At 29.5% G+C, this 21,782-nt stretch overlaps 1 long non-coding RNA gene across 1 annotated transcript in view; it reads left to right on the top strand.

Annotated features, from left to right (window-relative positions):
- The first annotated feature begins 1,682 nt into the window (after window positions 1-1,682).
- Window positions 1,683-21,782, top strand: part of LOC139426935 (uncharacterized) — a 249,186-nt gene continuing 229,086 nt past the window's right edge. Inside the window, exon 1 of the long non-coding RNA XR_011638059.2 lies at window positions 1,683-1,964. This is a non-coding gene — a long non-coding RNA (uncharacterized LOC139426935). The remainder of the gene's footprint in view (window positions 1,965-21,782) is intronic.

The raw sequence follows: 21,782 nt of genomic DNA, 5'->3' as shown, positions 1-21,782 counted from the left end.
TGGTAATTCCCTATAGAAATAATAGTAAGTTGCATAAAGTTAATTACAATTTTTCCAATAATTTTAATAACATTCAAAAATGTCCGTCGTATCTTACAAACATATATCTATACAGAAACATATATCTATAGGAAAGATACAATTTTACAATTCTAGGATAAAAACAATAGAGGAGTAAACTCCAGTTTTAATGTTTTTGTCTTTGTTTTTACGTATAATAAGTTTTCCAAAAAATTTGCTTGATGGATTTCATTGCTCTTATTTCATACTATTTTTAATGAAAAAACAAAACTTCAGGTGGTAATAAACACACATAGTGCATATGGTGTCTAATAGATCGGTCCCCAATTTTTTTCAGACCCTGACCAATCAACCTTCTATTGATGGAACCCAGACTTTATAAATAAAGTTCATTGAAGTAATTGTGAACTTTATAAAAGACTATTTTTAAAATATTTCATTAGAGGAATGAAGATTTTTCAATGTTATATTGATATAATCTTAAATTAGGTTTTGTGTCCAACAGTGAAATTTGTTGCCCTTGTGCTATATCTAGTCTAGATAAAAATTTGTTTGGGGAGGAAATGCATAAGCTGAAAATGAATAAAATAAGTCGAATTATGGTTTACTTTGAAATGAAAATTTAAAAGAACTGCCATAATTGTTGAAAATGGTTATTAGAGAAGCATATTTCCTTATTGAAGAATTTAGTTATTTAGTTTTGATTTGAAAAACGCAATGGGTAATACTAATGCAATATTTTATAAATTGTTTGCTCTTTTCATAATTTGTTCAATATATTGTTATGAGAAATGCTACATTTTCTTTTAAAAAATGTTTTTTCTATTCAATTTGAATTTTACGTGAAAAAATCTCACGAAGGCAACCGAAATATCGAAGAAATTCTGAATTTTAGTTTGGATCCGAAAATAATCGAAGATTTTAAAGCTCATCACTGGTTATCAAAGATCACGGAACCCCTTTAATTCTTCCATGGAACCCTAGGGTTCCACGGAACACCATTTGGGAACCGCTAGACTAGTATATGCTTAGTGCATAAAAATAATTTAGATTTCTAGCATCAAAAATAGGTAATAAAAAATCATTTCAATCATAAAGAACTTTATCTCACATAATAATAAACTAAGTAGTCACTAAATGAAGATATCAATATTTTAAAAGTTATTTACAATTATTCAAAGAAAATAACATAAATAATTAACATGCATCAGATTAAATAAAAATAATGCATTCCTTATAAATAATGAAATATTATTTAACATTAAATATAGAAAATATAGATCGCTTTTAATTTCGTTCAAGCACAATAATTTTGATAAATAGATACAAATTACTAATAGTGGTATTAGGGAATTTAATATGATTATTTCGAATCACATATGAAGAAGATTGTTTATGTTAAAATCCATTTGAAAAAGAGGCTAGAATTACGCTTTTAAAAAAATTTGTGCTCAAAAAAATCATTTTATTCTTTTTTTTTTTTGCAATTAAAATCTTAAATTTTCCGAATATTTTTAAAAAGCAGCAAAATAGTAGTTGTTACGTTGCTATATTACAATTTTAAATATTAATTAGGGATTAAAAATAGTTCATTACTTTTGAATATACACATATGTTATTCTGACTGCTCAACAGATGGCGGTAGAATATCAAGGAGCACAGTTTGTAACTTTCTTTTCAAAATTAACATACCCTGAATAATCCGCACTTAAATATTCCAGATTTTGAAATTTTTTATCAATATTACTATCTATGCGAGCTGTAATGTTTTAAAGTAAAAAGATTAAAATATATTTTGAGTATTATCTGTGTAAAGTTTTGTATAGTTCTAATATTCGTCATGGAATTCCTTGGATGAAGTATGATTTGGATAAATCCAAAAACTTTGAATATAATTTAATATTAAAGGCAAATTTAAAATCTACATAATTTTGACTGTATAGGTAAGTATTACTAGAGGTATGAATACTAATTAAACTGCCATACTTTTAATTACCTAAGATTGCCTTCTTTGTTGTTAAATATTTATGTTAACATTGCAAAAAAAAATGGAAAAAAAATTAATCGCAATAAAATAAAATCCAACAGATTTCTTAAAAGTGTTTTTTTAAAAGAGTCTAAAAGAAGAAACTGAATTTTTTTTATGAAATTTTAAAAAATTTAAAATTAATAAGTAAAAGGAAAACGAATAAATATTAAAGAATGACTTAATCCAGATTAAGATGTCGGTAAAAGTTTACACATCAAAAAATGAAGAAGAAATAAATTGTTTAAAGTTTTAATTTTTTAACTTCCACAAAAAAGTGGAATCAATATGTAAAATTAAATTTTGAGTCAGAAATTCAAGATAACTCATTTCAGAAAATTTTAATTTTCTGAATTTAAATTTACTATTGAATTTAAAATGAACTGAGGAACTTAAAAAAAAATACTTAAATCAGAAAAGCTAAAAATATAATTTTTATTACACAAAAATATCTTAAAAGTGCAACAAAAAGAGAAGATGAAAAAACATAAATATTATAAAAAAAATTTCGAAAAAACTTTAAAAAGCGAATCATCAATATTTTAACTGTATCATAATTCAAAAACATTAAGAGACTCACAATTCAAAAAATATCAATTTGTAATTTGTAGGTACTAAAATATCATAACTAACAGTTAGGAATGTAATTTAAATATTACTGCACTATAAAAAAAAATAAATTGTTAAATTTACGGAAAAAAAACTGTCATCTGATGTGTCAGTATAAAAGCATTTGTTTCAAGGAGAAATATTGTTATTTGAAATCAGAGACAACTATCTTTTAAGCAGATAAGTACTGTAACTGTTTTGCTTATTTTTAATTTATGGATAATATCTTTACACTACTGTGGAGTCCTTCATACAATCTGACGAATATACAAAGCAAACATCTTGAACTAAGTACGTCTAACTATTCAATATTTTTCATTTAATTGTAAATAAACATTTATTATTCTATTCATTAGCAACTTTTTTTAAATATATGTGCAATTTTCTTACACGACTATTTAGTCTTTTTTCACAATGGAAACTAAAGATTTTAGATCACCAAATAATTCAATATTTTTTTCATTTAACTAATTTAATAATTATAATTTTGTTTATAAGCAGTTTAATTTTAATTTACATGCAATTATTTTTATACTTCTATTGAATCGCTCATGCAATGTTTACAATATTTAAAATATTCGTTTTCAAACAAGCACTCTCAACAAATCATCATTTTTTCACGTAACTGTAAACTAACATTAATTCTTTTATAAGCAGTTTATTTTTTAATTTATATAAAACTTTATTATACAACTGTAGAGTCTCTCATAGACAGAGTTCAATATTTAAATGATCATTTTAAACCAAATACAACCAATAGTTCAATATTTTTCATTTGAATATAAATTAACATAAATTTTTCTACTTAAAAGCAGCTTATTTTTTATTCATCAATAACTTTACTATTGTAGAATCTTTCATGGGTCCAATACTTATACTTCCATTCCTAAAACAAATCCGTCCAACTATTCAATATTTTTCATTTGACTATAAATTAACATAAATTTCTATAAAGAAACCTCGATAGTTTTAAACCATTAGCTTTTAAGAAAACCATTATCGATCAATGTACACAACTCAATTTCAAAGCTCTTATTATCTTTAAAGCAATTATTTGGTTCAGAATCTTTTGGAGGAACAATACACTTTTATGTCTCATTTTAATTCAATAAGCTTGATTTGATTTATAGAGTGCAATTTATTTCCAATGTGTAATATTTTAAATGAGTTCTTAGAAAATCTTGAATAATAAGATTTTGCAAAACTTTTATCATCTCAAACTTTTAAAAGTTTATTATATATTTGCAATTGTAAATATAGGATTTGCATATCACACTCTGATTTGTGAGGCAATTTTCAGTGGCACTAAATGTGAATTTTTATTTTAAAACTAAGATGATTCAAAAAAACGTATCAGTTATTTATATTTATATTTTTTTGTGTAAAATGCAAAATGCTTTAATTCCTGCCTTACAAATGATATCACCTTGATATCTTTAGATTAAATATGAAATATCTTTATGATATCATTGTGTTAACTTTGAAGCATCTTCATGATATTTTTTCACTAAGTATAATATATTTGCATATATTTTGATTAAATACGAAATATCATTTAGCGAATATCATTATGAAATATCTTTATTATCAATACGAAATATCATTATAAATTATTTCACTTTGATAACTATCACTTATCTTCTTGCTATCATTAGATTAAATATGATGTTTTTACATGACATTATTTGGTACTTATAGAGATATCATTTGGTAAATTAAATTTTAAAACACTAACATTTAAAATTTGTGTTCGTTTATTTTTTAAAGATGGACTGATACACTATTTTTCATTCAAATCATGAAATGCTCATTGCTTGGTTTACCAATGATATCATTGAAGTCATGAAGTTGGCATCTAAAATTTGCTTTTGTTTTTTACTTTAAAAAAATTAAAAGCATCTTGTTTGGTTTATCAAGCTATATCTTCCTTCATATTATGTGTGAAAATATTCATAGTTGTATAAAAAGGGAAATATTTAGGCACTGTTTATAAATCTACCAATAGTCTCACGTCAAAAGCATTAAAGGAAATAATTTTTATGTAGTAAAAACTTAATAAGTTATTATTTCAATATTCACAAAGCTAAGAATAATTGCTTTGATACATTTTTTTAATAAATGTATTTCCTTTCAAGCATTGAATTGCCGATCAATGTAGCAGATGCACTGTTTCTAATGTTCCAATTTCTAATGTTTCTAATGTTCCAATTATGAATTCAACCCCATTAAAATATCTAGAAATCTTTGGGAGCTGAATAAGCATCAGACAGTGACGACTAGAGTTAATATAACTTTTCAAATGTGTAATAATAAGTTATAAAGACTGGCGCCTTAATTTATGTCTTTTAACTTCTATAATTTTTAGACTATTTTATTTTTAAACTCCAGTATCTACAGCATCCCATTTGCAATTGTAATAACACTTTGCAATTTAAAAAAAAAAAAGTCTTTTTGAAATATTGTCTCAGTCAGATAAAAGCTGCTGTCGTATACACGACATTGCCGACTATTTATTTATCCGTTTCATAGGTTACAAAATAAATATTTATTTCAATGTAGTTGCAGTTATTAAAATAAAATGTTTAATAAAATAAGAATTTATTTTGTGAGGGCAACCAGGCATGATATGTGTTGTTTATTTGAATCAAGTATTTTCTCGGTTGGATGCTATCAGATATTATATTCTCGAAATAACCGGATATGGGATTTTTACTGAGTGAACTTAAGACAAAATGAGACAAGCCAATGCATTTTTAGAAAAATACTAAAATTTGTTTACTGATTATATTCTGACGAATTCTGAGTATTACAAAAAAAGTATGTTTTCATTAATCTATTCTAAAAATACTTAAATTTGTACTCTGCTGAATAAGTTATGCTAATAAGATATTACGCATGTCGGTAGACATTTTAATGGTATGCATTTATTGGTCTCTATGTTGATTCATAGCTATTTATTGTTTTATATTGAAAATATATTTATTATCATTTCATTATAGTTATTCAAGCAGTTATTAAAACTCATCTCTTCATTTGCAAAAATTTCTTAAATTTATTTTATAAGCTTTAAGTTTTGATCAATAATGGGGGTCGTTTCTTATAATAGCGGGATGCATACAAATACTATTTATAATACAGTAATCTTTTTCTATACATTGTACACATCGTATTTATTTTTCTAAACCTGCTGAATTATTGTCACTTTAAAATCTAATATGTGTATGATTCTGGAAACAAGTGAGAATAAACCAATAAAAATCCGAGAGATTGTGTTAAATTTTATACCCAAATATTAATTTTTAAGTCTGTCCAACAGAGATGACAGAACTAAACAAATTGTAAAATGTTTTCTGACCAAATTAAGATACATCAATATATCCTCCGCTTAGGCGTTTTAGCCCAGTGTGTGTTTGATGTAAAATCACTTCTATTTCAGTAATAAGCACCTTGCTGCACACTGGAAGGTTCCTGATTGTCTTACTGTCAGAGACACTAGAACTTATCTTTGCAGTAATATTATTCTCCCTTTTTTAGGGGGATTCTACTGGTTTGGAACGAATTTTGAAGGTTGCGATGGTCATTGATAAGACAGGCATTTTAGCAAGGAAATGCATGCTTTGAGAGGTACAAGCACAATTCTTTTTCACTCCCAATGGCATGAGAAAATTAAAAATTCTTATAAGATTACAAGGAACATAAATAATAAAAAGGACATACAGTAAGAGGATAATGCCAGTGTCTTATCAGCAGATGTTTAGCACTCTAAAATATTTCTCCTCGGAGTCTTTAGACACTGCCATCAAAAGGTTCCTGTCCATGGCTTTTTCTTTCCTGTCCATGGCATAGAGTGGACAATTTGGAATCACAAAAATACCTGCATATAGTCGTGACTCTCCGTAAGTCTAAATTCCGTGACAGTTTTTTCACGTGGTTTTTCTGAAATATTTTTGTTTAACCTGTTCCCCAACTTCGTAATACAATATGAAAAATGGGTAATATTTTTCAGTTTTGTCTCATTAGATTTTTGATACAAAGTTTTATGGAATAAAAGGAGCTGTAAGTAATTAAATGTTGATTTATTTAAGTGCTCTTCTTAGCCAGCATATCTACTTTTGCGTTGCCCTAAATATCACAATTTCCGGGAATCCATTGGAAGGGTTTCGAATTTTACGGGATATATTGATAAATATCCCGTAAAACCCGATAATCTGCAATAGTCTTTGAGGTGTGTATTTCCTTAGATCCGGCATGCTGAATGGCAGCATTAGAGTTAGACAGAGTAACCAGCTTATTGTAAATGTGTCTGGGTAAAAGTTGCTTGAGTTCCATACAGATAGCCATAACTCCAGCATCAAAGGCGATATTTTATTTCCCGTTAAGCACTTAAAAGGAAGAATACATTTCTGTTCCGACATTTGATGAGAGTTTAGCCAAAGAGACATCGGTAATAACCATGTAACCATTATGGATGGAGGGTACGGATGGTCACAAGTGCAAGGACCTTTAAGCTTTTTTGAAGAAATTGACTCTGAAGAAATGATTGGGCAAGGTCCAGCTTAATAATTATATCAACAACATTTACAGTATAGGGTTAAGAGATTTTAAGAAATGTTGGAAAATTTTATCATAAAGTTCCATCCTGTCTCTCAATTCTAGAACTCTTTGTAGAAAACCACTTTGAGCATTTAGGTGTCTTTGTACATTTTCATATCAATCTCAAAACTGTATATTAAGTTATAATTAACTTTCCGCAAAGTATAAGAGATCACTCTTCAGTAATTGACTTAATGGGTCTAGTATTAGTAAAAAATGGAAGTGATGGATGATCTTCGCTGCACCAACGATCAACCTGAGGTCCTGATTTTGTATTAATTCCAGTTCCTCGAATAAGCTTTTTGGAGCAGAAATAAGATCTTCACAACAATAAGTGGTAACAGGCAAGATAAACGTTTTGTAAGTGTTTTCTAATGCAGTGCGTACTCCCAACAGCAGCCAACAGGCTTTTAAGAATGTGCAAGTGCCTTTTAACTTCCTCGATCACATTCTCAATATGCATTTTCTAGTTTAAATTATTGTCAAAGAAACTCCCGAGATTGTAAATTTATCTGTATGCAATAATTATTAGTCTCCGTAAGCCATCTTTGGTCGAATGATTTGATGCATCAATGGAAAAGTCCGCTCAGTAGTCTTCACTATCATGTTACTTTCTACGATCCGGTCAGATAGAAGTTTAATAGCTTTGTTTGAATGCTTTTCCACCTCGTGTTTTGCACTTTTCTTTGCAACTTGTATCCTATCCACAAAATCAGATCGTCTACAAACAGGAGACACTCCTTCCCAGTATCCTAAAAGAAAGCAAAAAATGAACGACGAAAAATGAAAACATTGTTCATTCGCAACTTTATCGCAAAGTACTTCTTAGCAATATTTACAATAAATGTTCAAAATGGGAAGCAACAATCGTATTGTATATTTGGCAGCGTAAATATAAATGATACTTTGCAGACAGAAGACCTAATCCATGATAATGGATATGGGAAGAAAGAAAAAACTTCATCGGCGTTAAAGATCATCAATAAAGTTAAGTTTGATAGAGCTTCGGAATTCATATACTCGAGACCTATAATGACGGAAGATATAATCATGGATCTATAATGTGAGGGATGTAAAGAATCCTCACAGGCTGTAATGCTGAGGAAGAATACAAAGAAGTGATTGGTTAAAAGTTTAAAAATGCCGATCACGTTTTGAGCAATAAAAGGTAATAGAACAACGAGTTTCTTAACTGAGTCAAATGAATAATGCAAATTATTGCTTTTAGATATCTCTGTCTTCTTTCTGATGCTTATATGAATATAATGAATAAGATGCATGCATGAATATAATCAACTGACAATCAATTGATATAATCAATAAGTAATCCATGATCAATTGATTTGATAATCAAAATCCCAACTGGAATGGGTCACCATGCTTATTTTTTTTCCAGTAAACTTACCATTAAGATAAGTACAAACAGCTATTTTAGAATAAACTGGACACAATTATGCTGAAACCATTTTTGTCTAAGGGCGGTAGGTGGAACTACTTGGAAAAATTACTAGTAGTGAAATGTCCCTTCGGGGCCTTAACCGCAATTGCAAAAGACTTTTCATGGAAAATACTTTAAATTGCAGTAAGTTATACTCCTTAAAATATAACTCCTCAAAAATAAGCTCCCTCACAAAAAATTTGCCTTTTAATAAACTTTACAACACGTCAAAGTTTGTCCTATGAAACAAAATCAATCTGTTTGAGTGAAAGAAAAATAATGCAATTATATTGACACCTCTTGAACGTCATACGAACACTTTTAAAAGTCAACACCTTCATCTGCAAAAAGAAATTTAATTAAAATCATATTTCTATTTATAAATTCTAAAACGTCATTTTAAAATTGTGCCATCGATACATATATATTCAGAATATTTAAAAATATCGATTCATTTTACAAGATTATAGAATCCGAAATTCCATTTTCCGAACAGAAAGTCACATCAGTTTCTCTGAGTCGGCATTCATTTCGTCAGTGAAAGTTTCGAAGACGAAATATTCGATTAAAAACACCAAAATATAATAGTATCGAAATGTTAAAATAACGGAACACTAGCTATTTCAGTTCCGACCGATATCGGATTTAACTTCGCTGCAACGATCACAACTAAGTTAATTTTCTTTTCATCGATTATAAATATTTCATACATATTTATCGTGGAATAACTTTCTGACGTCAGAGGTGGGGGAACTGATAACAGCTAACCCCCTTTTGGGGATTTTCCTTTGTTAGCGTTCACCCACACAATGACAATAAAAGGAAAGGTGAAGAAGAAAGGGAAAAAAAAAGATTGATTTTCCCCTTCTTTTTTTTTCAGGATCTATCGTTTGGCGGGTATACACGTGGCTCTATCGTTTGGCGGGCGATAAGGATTTCGATGAAAGAATCGATTAAATCTTTTTCGCGGATGAGCAAATAAATAACGGACTTCTCTTTTGGACTCTTTGATGGATAGGTCTGAAAAGTTTCGCTTCGCCTTTAAGCGCTTTCTAAGAATTGAACTCTAGATCCTTCTCAAAAAGTGTTGTAATCTTAAAAATAAAATCCCACCGAGCTATTTTGATCACACAAAAAAGCTTATTCTTTTTCTTAAGGGGGAAAAAAACTTATGAAAGGGGTCTACAAAAGTATTTGCACATCGGGTCCATTAATAGATTTTTGCCATTTTGTGAAAACGAACTTAAGAATTCTCCGCTGCCTTAACAATGGAATTCATTCGGAAAATTACTCGCGAAAATGCATTCTTATAATTCTTAAGAAACAACATTTTTATTTCCGGTTCGGAAAAAGGACTTCAGATTTGAATAATTCAACGAATTTTCTATTCGTTCATTTAAAATACGAAAAATGAAATATATTTCTTATTGATAATGGGCTTGTTGAATAGTAAAGAAGCGCTTTCGCATGAATGTTCTTTAGAAGTTTAAAAACGACTACTAAAAAACCTCGTTATTTTATTTTTTTCGTAGATTATAAATCCAGACAGAAGTAAAGTCAAGTGTATAGGAAAGAGGCTTTAGAATTTGAAATTTTATTATCTTGAAGATTAATGCGAAATTCGTTTTAAAATGATTGATGGTAATGATAGGTACCAGACGAAGCAATTATGGATTTATGAATGCATAATATGCTTGAATCTTATTTATGCATTTCTAAAACCTTTTATTAGTTTCGTGAGAAAGCGTCTGCTGTTGTTAAATAAACTTAAACTGACTTCTTGTTAGGAATAACAAATGCTTTCAGGAAAAATTCTCAATTTTGCTCTTTACTGTTTTATTAAAAAAGGTTTTTAAAAATCAATAAATGTTTACTTGTTGATAAAATTTAAATTAAATTTTAAATTAAATCTTTGATTAAATGCTTTTGTTTTAAGTATTATTTGATAAAAAATCTCTATATTACTGTATATTTTCCTTTTTTTAGCTGTCTTGTTTTGTATTTAGCATTGATTTAACCATTGTATTGTGACTTGTTTATGTATTTGTGCTTGTATACATGTCCCTAAAAGTAGCCATTTGACTCTACACTACTCTTAAATTACATAGCATTGATTAATAATGGCTTAATTTCGCTGTTGTTTGCTTATTGATGTTTCTTTTATATAAAAGTTTGCCCTGCTCAAACCGTCTACAATAACTAACTATTACTATCAGCAGTTTTATTATAAAGACTAGTTTAAAAATCGAGAGCAACACGTTAATAAAGTTTCGGATTAAACTGATATGGATATAAGTGGTGGAATGGCAATTACCAATTTTCTCAGGCGTCTGTATTGACTTATAAGCTAGCCTACATTAGAGATTATACTGGCTTAGAGTCATGGGCAGAGTTTAAAGTAGTTTGCAAAATTGGGTGGGCCCGTCCTTACGATAGAATGTTTATGTAATCCTTAGCAAGGTGATCGGAAATTACCTTCATATCTAACGTATAATGCCATTATAGAACAAGATTATGTCATAAACTTATCCAGATTTTTATTAATGTGAGAACAAACTTTTCCCAAGAAATTTTTCGCTCGCAAAGCGGAAGCTAGATGCACTAAGAATTTTAAATATTATGAAATGACTAACATCTATATTTGAGTTTTCTACGAGAAAATACAGACAGAACTAAAGATCAAGACTATCGATATTACTCTTTGACACTAACTTCTTAGTCTCTTAGTAGGTAACTTCTTAGTTAGCTAGTAAACTACTTTGGTAGCATAGTTTGTGATTATTGTCAGCAGATGTAATTGTATTTACTGTTCGTCCCCGTAAGTTAGCTTCTACATTAAGGTATCCGACTAGTTTCGACAACTTTTATTTACATATTAATATAAAAAATTTAACAAAAAACAGCATATTTGCTTTATTGTGTGTAAAAACTTATAAAACTAGCAAAACAAAATTAATATTATTGTTTTAAATGGGCATTTTTAGGTAAAAATAAGGCATTTTTTTCCTATACGCTAAACACTGTAAAAAATTTCTATTGTCGAAAACTAAAAATCCTTTGACGGTTTTATTTAGAAGGCTATCAACTATGCTCTAAACTATTTTCTGAAAAGCAACTGCACATGCTACTGAGTGAGGGATCAATGTAATTTAGAATCAAATGTTTAAAAAATTTAGCACCTGCCCTTGCGAAGAAACACGCAAAACAAGTTAAAGTTTACTTTTTTCCTCTCAGACTGTAATTCAAAATATATGTGCTATAATCATAAATCCCCATGAAAAATTGTAGACAATTATTTTACAAACAGCGTGTGATATCGTGTTTAAGATGGTGTGAAATGCAAAGAAATCTGATTTCGAAATAAACGCATTTAAAGATATTTACACATTTAATAGTTGTACTGACGAATTAAACAAACATACTGAAACAAATTAGCTGGTTTAAATTGCGATGAACACTTTAAAAAATTCCAGATCAAATTATGGCAAAAAGTACTGGTCACTTAAGATGCCTGTACTTTTTTCCGTAAAATGTATTTTTACCGGAATATGCTATGGAATAAAAGATCTAATGATATACCGTAATTTTTACAATAATAACTACCGTAAAATCACTGAAATGTTCTACTAAAATAAATATTACTGTAAAAATTTTGGTATAATATTTTACAGTAAAAATGGATTTTACAGATGATGCACCTAAAGTGCCGGTACTTTATACCGTAATTTGATGCAGAATTCTTTGCAGTATACAGAGCATGCAATATACATAAAACATTTTAGTGATGAATTATAAAATATTCTACTTATATTCAATGCAGTAACATTCAAAGAACTTGCATGTATTAAATCTCAACACCAACTAAATACGTAAAGAAGATTTATTACTACATACCTTTATTACACATTTAATGCATACTTTATACCGTAATTTGATTCAGAATTCTTTGCAGTATGTAAAGCATGTAATATACATAAAACATTTTAGTGATAAAATATTAAATATTCTACTGATATTCAATACAATAACATTCGAAGAGCTTGCATGTATTAAATCTGAACGTCAACTAAATACGTAAGGAAAATTTATCACTACATACCTTTAGTAGACATTTAATGCAACACTTACTACCAATTTATATCGATTCAAATCTCAACCTCAGCTGTTTTCATTAAAGGAAACGCATTACACAGAATTCAGAGAAGATATATTTTATTTTGAAACCATCGTTGAATATCAGACCTAACTTTGAGTTTGCAACTAGCAATGTTCAACTACGTAGACTTGTAATTTTGAATCTAATCTAGAAGACAAGGGAACTCCTGGATCATTACCCCCAGAGGTATTGATTTGTTACGGGAAGTTGGAGAGCTTTGTGACTCCGTCAGATTTAACGTACACCAGTCACCATTTAATACGCGAAGATTCCTCGGTTGGCGGGATTCGAACTCCTATTCTCACGAACACGGGTCCAACCCTATACCAACCGGGTTATCTCAGACCTGAGAAGATATATGAAACTATCTCAGATTCATGGGTTCGGGTGAGCTCGAAAATTTAAAACTCGGTATTTCAAAAGTTAACTGAAACTTACGCATTTTGTCAACTTTATAACAGATTGTATTAGTATTTACCAGCGATCGCAAGAATTATTTGTCCATAGATTATTTGCCCATTTTTAATGCGTGGGGGAAATACTATCTGCGTCAAAAAGAACTTTAAGTGAGCTATTTTAAGACTTTGAATATTTAGTGAAGATTGTTTCCTAAATCTAAAAAGCTGACAGGATTCGCAAAACAAATTTTAATAATTCTGTTTAGGGCAATTCTTATGAAATTCCGGTTGGTCATAACTAAGCTAAGGCTGAGAAAAAATTTTTTTCGTGTACTCGTTTTCATACTCAAAACTGAAACTACTTACATAAATTCAAACATAATTGAAAATGCTAATATTTCACGCCGACTTTTGAAAACTAGAATAATTTATAGAATTAGTTAAAAATATATGATCGTTTGGATTTCGAGCCAATTCTCTCAAGGCATAAACAAACTAAAGTTCGAAAATATATGTTTGAAGAAAAAAAAATTTCGCTTAAACGCGATGCACTCATATACATCTTGAAAAGAAGAAAAAAAAATCTCATTCTGCTAGGTTTTTTTTTTGTACCTTCCTTTTCAAAGAATAAGAAGAAAAAAAATTCTAGATGATTAATGTTTCAAAAAGGCAAAACTGAAAGGGAAAAAATTTCTACTTATGCGATTTCTTTGAATACGAGCTAAATTCATTTCGATGCTCAAGGGGAAAAAAGGGAAAAAAAACCTTAACCAATCAGTGGAAAGATATTTTCCCTCTACCACGTGTCATGTGGAAGTTTGTTTTATATCTAAACTTTTTTCACTTAGAATTGAAGCTTAGTTCCTGATTTGTAATTTCCTCTACGAATGGGGATTCCCCAATTTTTTTTTTCGTGTTGTACTTCAATCCGTATATCTGGAATAAAGATTTCCTGTGGAATGTACCGAGCCAGCTTTAAGCTCTTTTTTTCCTTCTTTTCCTTTTATCAAATCGAAAAGCGATTCCAAAAGCATTGGGTGTGTTATTCTAAACACGGCAAGACAGTTTTTATGGATTGGATTCAGTGTATTTGATTCCCCATTCCCGCATACAGCGCCCTCTCTCTTTGTTTCTGCCCGTTTCTATTTTCTTGTTTCAAAACGTACAATGCATAAGTTATTAACTGCTGTAGATATGTATGTTCTCGTTCCGATCGGCTGATGGAATTCAATCTGATCAATTTTTGATATTCTTATTGTGGGTTTATATTTATTCAAAACTTTACGTTGCCATCTTCCGTTTCATACGGCTGAAAAAACTTATGTTTTAATCATGAACTGGTTTAACAAACATGGTATTCGACATTTAATGTAAGCAATGAATTTCGAGCTGGAAGTGTGAGAACGAATGAACGTGACTTTATGAATTTAAATGATCGAATTCTGTCTTTAAGAGATAAAAATCGAACAAATTGATGTAAACTATTCGTGGTAAAAATAGAGATATTCAATTACGGCGCATAAATGGTACGAGATGTGTCTGGTATTAAAAGTTCATTTCAAATTAAGAATATATTTATTATTTTCCTAATTCATTTATTATGTCAATCATATGGTATTTCTAAGATATAATTAAAAGCATTTGCGCATATTTTATTAATTGCTTGTTTATTAATTAAATTATTGCATTTATTATAGGAAACAGACTTTTCAAGTGGCATTTCATAACTTTATCGTGATACAAAATTTCATTAAGGTATACCATTTTGCACCACTAATACCGAAGTGACATAAACTTAAATATCCCATAACAACTTAGACCATCAAACTTAGCATAAATTAAAATTACTTAATAAATATTATTATTTATTCATAATTCAGTAAATTTAAAGAAAGACGAAAGATAGAGGACTTGGATAGGTTTGAAATTGGATAGTTACCATCCAATTTATCCAAACTATCCAATTTCTAAATATTTTATTCGAGTAAATATTCTCAATGAGGATTGCGACATTTCAACCTTTTCTAAGTGTTCATTAAATCAAATTCAAAATTAAACTTCCACCTGGTTTCTTAAGGAAATTGACAAATAACAATACCATGTTTAAATTAATGATATTTTACCAAACTAAAGAGCTTAGAGGGAAAAGGTTTCAAGTGACCACAGAGGTTTTTTTTCTTCTAAATATTTATTCCACAGTGCTCCTTTCAATAATTTTCAATGTAAACTAGTTACATAATTTGATTTAAAAGTTTCATAAAAGAGTCTTAAAAGCTGTCGTTTAAGACCTATCAAAATATGACTGTAAGTATGCCGTCATATTTTGATTTGATTAAAAATGAATTTTCGTGTCTTCCCGTGTTTTTCAATAAGTATTTATTCCACTGAGTCCTCTTTGATAGTTTTTAGACTTCCTAACATTATTCGGTTTACTGGATTCAGAAAAGCATTTTAAAACCTATCGCGTAAGTATAGTTTGTCTAAAGTAAGAACTCCCCTAGCCATTCGTCTGGACCCGTGGTGGTGACTATGGTAACGAGGTATAACTATTTCAAGTAGGGATGTAGACAAAGAATATAGAGGGCAATATTCTATATATTATGGTGTAGAGTCATTAAGACATGTTTTGGCTCGGTCTGGTGGCGAGAGAAAGGAAATCTTTTTATTCAATTTATTGTGTTAGCCTTAGAGTGAAGAGAAGCCACCTTCCCTGAAATGCGCTATTCTTGTTTCCATAGCAGCAGGCGGCCTCAGACTTTGTGGTGGAGCAGTTCTTACCGTAGACAAACTATACTTATACCGTCAGATTTTGATGTAATGGAAAATACATCTCCGTCTCCTCTTAGGTTTTTCAATTAGTATTTTCTACTGTGTTGCGTAGTTTCTTGTTCAAACTAGTAACATTATTCAGTTCATGTAATTCATAAAATTATCTTAAAACCTACTCTATAAACACTTATACTGTCATATTTTGATTATATGGAAAATGCATTTCAGTCTCCTCTGGAATTTTTCAATAAGTATTTATTCCACTGTGTCTTCTTCAATAGTTTTCTAATTTAATAACATTACTCGCATTCGTGATTCTTAAAAGTATTTTAAAACCCCTGGCATAAGTACTTTTACTGCCTTATCTTGACCTGATGGGAAATACATTTCAGTTTACACTTGGGTTTTTCAATAAGTATTTATTCCACTACTGTCCGCTTCAATAGCTGAAGTTAGTGATAATATGCGGCATACGCGATTCATGAGAATGTTTTAGATCCTATCGCATAAGTACTTATACTGCCAAATCCTGATTTGATGGAAAACGCATTTCCATCTCCTCTTGGGTTTGTCGACAGGTATTTATTCCATTTTGTACTTTTCAATAGTTTTCTAAGCCGACTGGCCTGTGTAGGGGACAGAGAACTGTTCTTGCATCAGAAAGGTCCTGGGTTCTAATCCCGGGTAAGGCATGGATGTTTCTTTCTCTCTCTCTGTATTTTATGTCCTTTCTCCTTTGTGTGTGAATGTGACCCGCCCTATAAACTGGTTGTGGTTGTGTGAATGGCGTGGCAGAAGTCGAATTCCTGGCCATAGATGGCGCCACTGAAGAACAGGTACAATCGTACCACCACTGCCCAAACAGACATACGACAAAAAAAAAATTTCTAATCAGGCTGGTAAATTTTTCGATTTGTACAGTTCCTAAAAGCATATACTCCATAAATACTTATACCGACATATATTAGTTCTGTGGAAAAAAAACAAATATCCTCTTGGATTTTTTTCTTAAGTACTTCAAAAAGTTTTTATAAGTATTTATTTCCCAGTTTTCTTTCCAATATTTTTTTTTAAATTTTATTTAAGTTAGTACATTTTTCAGTTTGTACAATTCCCGAAATTAAATTCTTCATAAGTATTTATCGCGCCATGTTTTCATTTCATGAAATAAATAACATTTCTCTCTCCTCTTGGGTTTTTTCTTAAGTACTTTAATAAGTTCTTATCAAATAAGTATTTATTCCACTGTGTCCTCTTCAATAGTTTTCTACGTAATCTAGTAAACTTTATTCAGTTTACACAATTCCTAAAAGCATCTTTAAACTTGCCCCATAAGTACTTATACCATAATATTTTGATTTAGTAATATCAAACGCGGTAAAATCCCATCGCTAATTCCTGGGAATAAATTCCGTAATAAACTTTTACATATGCAAATGATCCCTTAAAACGCTTTGCTTGGTATTAATATTCCTCATTACTCCCTCGGTCCTCGTTATTAAATTACGCAATTTTTGAATCGTTTCGGAGATAACGCTTTAATAAGCCATCTGGAACAATCCCATATAAATTTGACCATATGACCATTAGAGAGATTTTCAATTCAGACAGAACTCATTTTGTCAGATTCAGGAAGTTAAGGAAAGTCATTATTCTATTTATCTAAGATAACCAAAAGTTTTGAGGCTTTTAAAGTCATATTAGTATATTAGATTTATAAATTAAGTTTTTTTTAAATAATGCTGTTCTTATGGAATAGAACTTTTAACTGTTTTTAAATTAAATTAGTATATTTGTGTGAAAATGGCTTGTCTAAGGTTGCTAGAAAAGTCATTACTTAGTTTAAATAAAACTCCATTTTAAAATTAAATATATTATTAAATATAAGCGGATGAGTTATAAGTTTAGCCTGAGTAATAGAAGTTGAAGTCATTATTTTATTTCCTTTCAATTAAAATAACAAAGTTTTTTACTTTTGTTTTGTTCAGAAAAGATTTTGTTTGCATACGTATTCTATTATGATTTATTTCCATAATACTCCTTATTAGATTTTAGAGAGAAATTATAATTTTCATAATATTCAGAGAAACTCACATAGTAAGGTCAAAGATATAATGTATATAATTGAACATATGATATATATATATAGTAATGAAATTACTGTATTTAAGAACTTTTTTCCTTTTAAAATCATTATATTACTAATTATTATCTAACTTTTTATTCTATGTAATTAACTGATAAAGATTTTTTTTTCTATTTATATTAAAGACGGAAGAAAAAAAGAAATATTCAATGTAGGCAACACAATATATGTAGAAAATAAAGGAAACATGGGTGGTTGAAATTTTTTTTCTATTTACTCATTTAATTATTATTCTGATTATATGGCATCCAATCAACCGACCTTTTGGTTATAGGACATCCGACACAGGTTATAAGCATGCTAACATACGTTTTATCATCATTACAGCTGATGATTACTCAATTATTGTTTCAATTTTGAACTTTGTGCCATTATACCAATTCAGTTCAATCCAATTACTGCTATGACAACGATGCTGGAATAGAACCGCTGAAAATAGAAATTAAATAAAACACAAGTGAGGTTTTTTTATTAAGTTTTATTCACTCATAGTTTACTCACAGTTAAATATTTATTTACTTACAAAATCGATTTAAGAAGGTATCCTCATTATCGAAGATTTCAATTTTCCCGTTGATTTCGAATAATTGGGGTTCCACTGTAATTCTTAGCATTAATTTTCAGCTTGGTTTTCAACAAAATCAAATGGCTTTTTCTCATCTGTTTCTCAGCCATTTGCAAGTAAAATCAAAGAAATATTACATGTAATATCATCCAGAAAAGTAGCTTTATTTCTCCTTGTAAGCTCTTTCTTGTGTCATAGACCATTAACATGTGCAGAAATAAATTGAATTCATTATGTACAGTGCAGAAAGTAAAAAAAGAAGCACTCTGAATAACTTTCGATCTAATGATCGTGTTTTCACAATCTAGAATATTATAGTGCTAATAGTTTGATCAGGAAAACAGTCGTAAGTTTGGATTCCTTAATATTTGATATTTCTTTACAAAAAGAGTTACCTGTAGCAGTTCTTTAGTAATTTAAATATCAGTCAGTATAAATACTTATTTATTGACTTCGGTTCCTTACGCCGTGTGGTGCAAAAGGCATTTTGTCCACTTTTCCATGACGCCGGTCTCTGGTTAGGGATTTGACTTCCTTTTAAATCTTTTAAATTTTTCCTTCTTGAGAATCATCTGCATTAGTCTCTGCCAAGTCATTTTTGGGTTTCCCCCTTTTCTTCTGCCTTCTGGGCCCCAGAAAGAAATACTTGCTAATTTTTTCTAAGCTTTTAGTACGTATCCTGTCCATTTGAAACTTCTCCTGTTGATTTCATCTTCTAATGTAGTACAGTTCAATTTTCCTAACATTACTTATTTTAACAGGTCTATCATTACTTATTTAAACAGGTACTTATTTTAACAAATGAAAATATTTCGAAGATTGTTTTGAAACAGTTATTTTAAAAAGCTTCAAGTTTATGGATGTTTGACTTTTTAAAGCAAGATGTTTCAGAACCCTACAATAAAACTGCTATGATCACTATTTTATTAATATATATTTGAAGACAATAAGTATTTATGATTTTTAATATTGTTCTCAATTTCCCCTGCATGAAACGTCCCACATTGTGAGTTAAATCACACTCATTTGACATAGTTTAGTACAACGGTATTAATAAAATATTATTTATAATATTGATGGTTTGTTATTTAAGTAAAAGTTAATAATTTAAATTGATGATAATGCAAACAGTACAAGCTATTAAATAATGTCACTTTGAATGTTTAAATTTCTTGTGTTGAAGTAAAATTCCAAAAATATTTTTTTTTTTTTAAATGCACGTCAAACTTCTCATTTACTAGCTATATTAAAACAGAAATGTAAATGACTTGTGGGAATCATATTTTTCTATTTATCTTAAATTTTTCAAATCCATAAATACGAGGGTTGTAAATTAAATAATGGCAACTTAACCTTGAAACTCACAGAAGAGCGGGCATGCGCAAATTGGATACGGGAGCGGTGAGGTGGCGCTGTTGTCGATGTGTAGAGTGCAAAAAAAGGTCGATTTGCTTAGAAGGGTAGTTGTTGTGTGGCGTTAAAGTGAGGAGTTTCGTTTCCATCGCTCTAAAGCATGTTTTCAAAAGATGATCAGCTGTCGTGGCTTACAATCGAGGTTTCCCGTGGCAAAAATGCAACAGAATGCTATTGAGGATTAGTGGAAGCCTGAGGAGCAAATGTTTTACCGTATAGGACAGTAGCACGATGGGTTCAAGCACCTCGCCTTTTTTCGTCATTAAGCTTTTTCACAACATGCTTTAGAGCAATGGAAATGAAACTCCTCACTTTAACGCCGCGCAACAACTACCCTTCTAAGTAAATCGACTGTTTTTTGCACTCTACACATCGACAACAGCGCCACCTCACCGCACCCATACCCTATTTACGCAAACCCGCCCTTCTGTGAGTTTCAAGGTTAAGTTGCCACTATTTAATTTACAACTCTCGTAAATACTTCGTTTCAATGTACGTATGATGCTCATTTTCTGGAATTTTTGAGTGAAGAAATTCTAAATTTTATTTAGCTAAGCCAAAAAAGAAAAAATAACAATTAATATATTTAATTGAATGCATGGGGTAAAAATACAAATACTCGTGGTATGCATTTCATGAATATCGTTCATTTTATTAACGATATTACGTAATTATACAATACTAACCTTATACTAATAATATTTCAAGATCTTGTGATCCTTATTTTTAGTTCACATGTTGACTTAACATAATTTAAACAGCTTAAAATACAACAAAGTTTGCTTTACTTACTGTTTCCTAACTGTAAAACGATTTAAAGCTTAAATCAGTTTTAAGCCTTTAATTTGGAATAATAATCAAAATAAAATGAAACTCAATAGATTTAAATCAGATAAAAAAATATCTTACAGGGGAGTATTACATTTATAACTTTTGATAATTTTATACTGATGACGATGAAAAAAAAGTTGATTCATGAAGTGGAAAAACTTGATCATATAGTTTCGGTTACATTTTTACTAACAGTAAATCACGTGACAAGATGTATTCTTATTGGTTATGTGTGATGATGGCTTCAATTTTTTCTACACTGTAATATAACATAAAATTGAAATATAAAAATAAAAAAATTCATGATTTGAGCGTCTGGCTTCAAATTTCCATCAAGTTTATATTTCTTAACCATTAGCTTATTTTCTTTATTTTTGATGTAAAAGAAATTGGCTTATGTCAAATTAAAGCTGTATTTAATTAAATTTATTCACTGCAAGTAATTGAATACATTAAATTCATGAACTGAAAGTATTTTATTGATATTTCTTATTTCAAAATTTGTGTACTGTAAAGCAAGTTATCTTTTATTTCTGAAATTTACAAGCAAAAAAAGTTTTTATGGCTTAATTTAAAGATATAAAAGGCATTAAATGCATTAAAACATATTCTATGTTAAATATAAACTTAAAAAGATGGAAAAAAACTGAAATATGTAATAATCTCTTGCCAAGTTTCTTATTACTTCAAAGAGTTTTTAATTTTTGTAATTTGAGAGTAAATGAATTCTCACATTTTAGGTAAAAGATATGGGCAATTTATAATTGCCCAGATACAGATTGTCACAGTGAAGTCATAAAAGTAAAAAATGGTCACC

The sequence above is a fragment of the Parasteatoda tepidariorum genome, chromosome 9, assembly GCF_982258835.1.
Source record: "Parasteatoda tepidariorum strain Cologne lab strain chromosome 9, Ptep-v5.0, whole genome shotgun sequence".
Taxonomy (NCBI): domain Eukaryota; kingdom Metazoa; phylum Arthropoda; class Arachnida; order Araneae; family Theridiidae; genus Parasteatoda; species Parasteatoda tepidariorum.
This window is presented reverse-complemented; position numbering and strand designations above follow the sequence as displayed.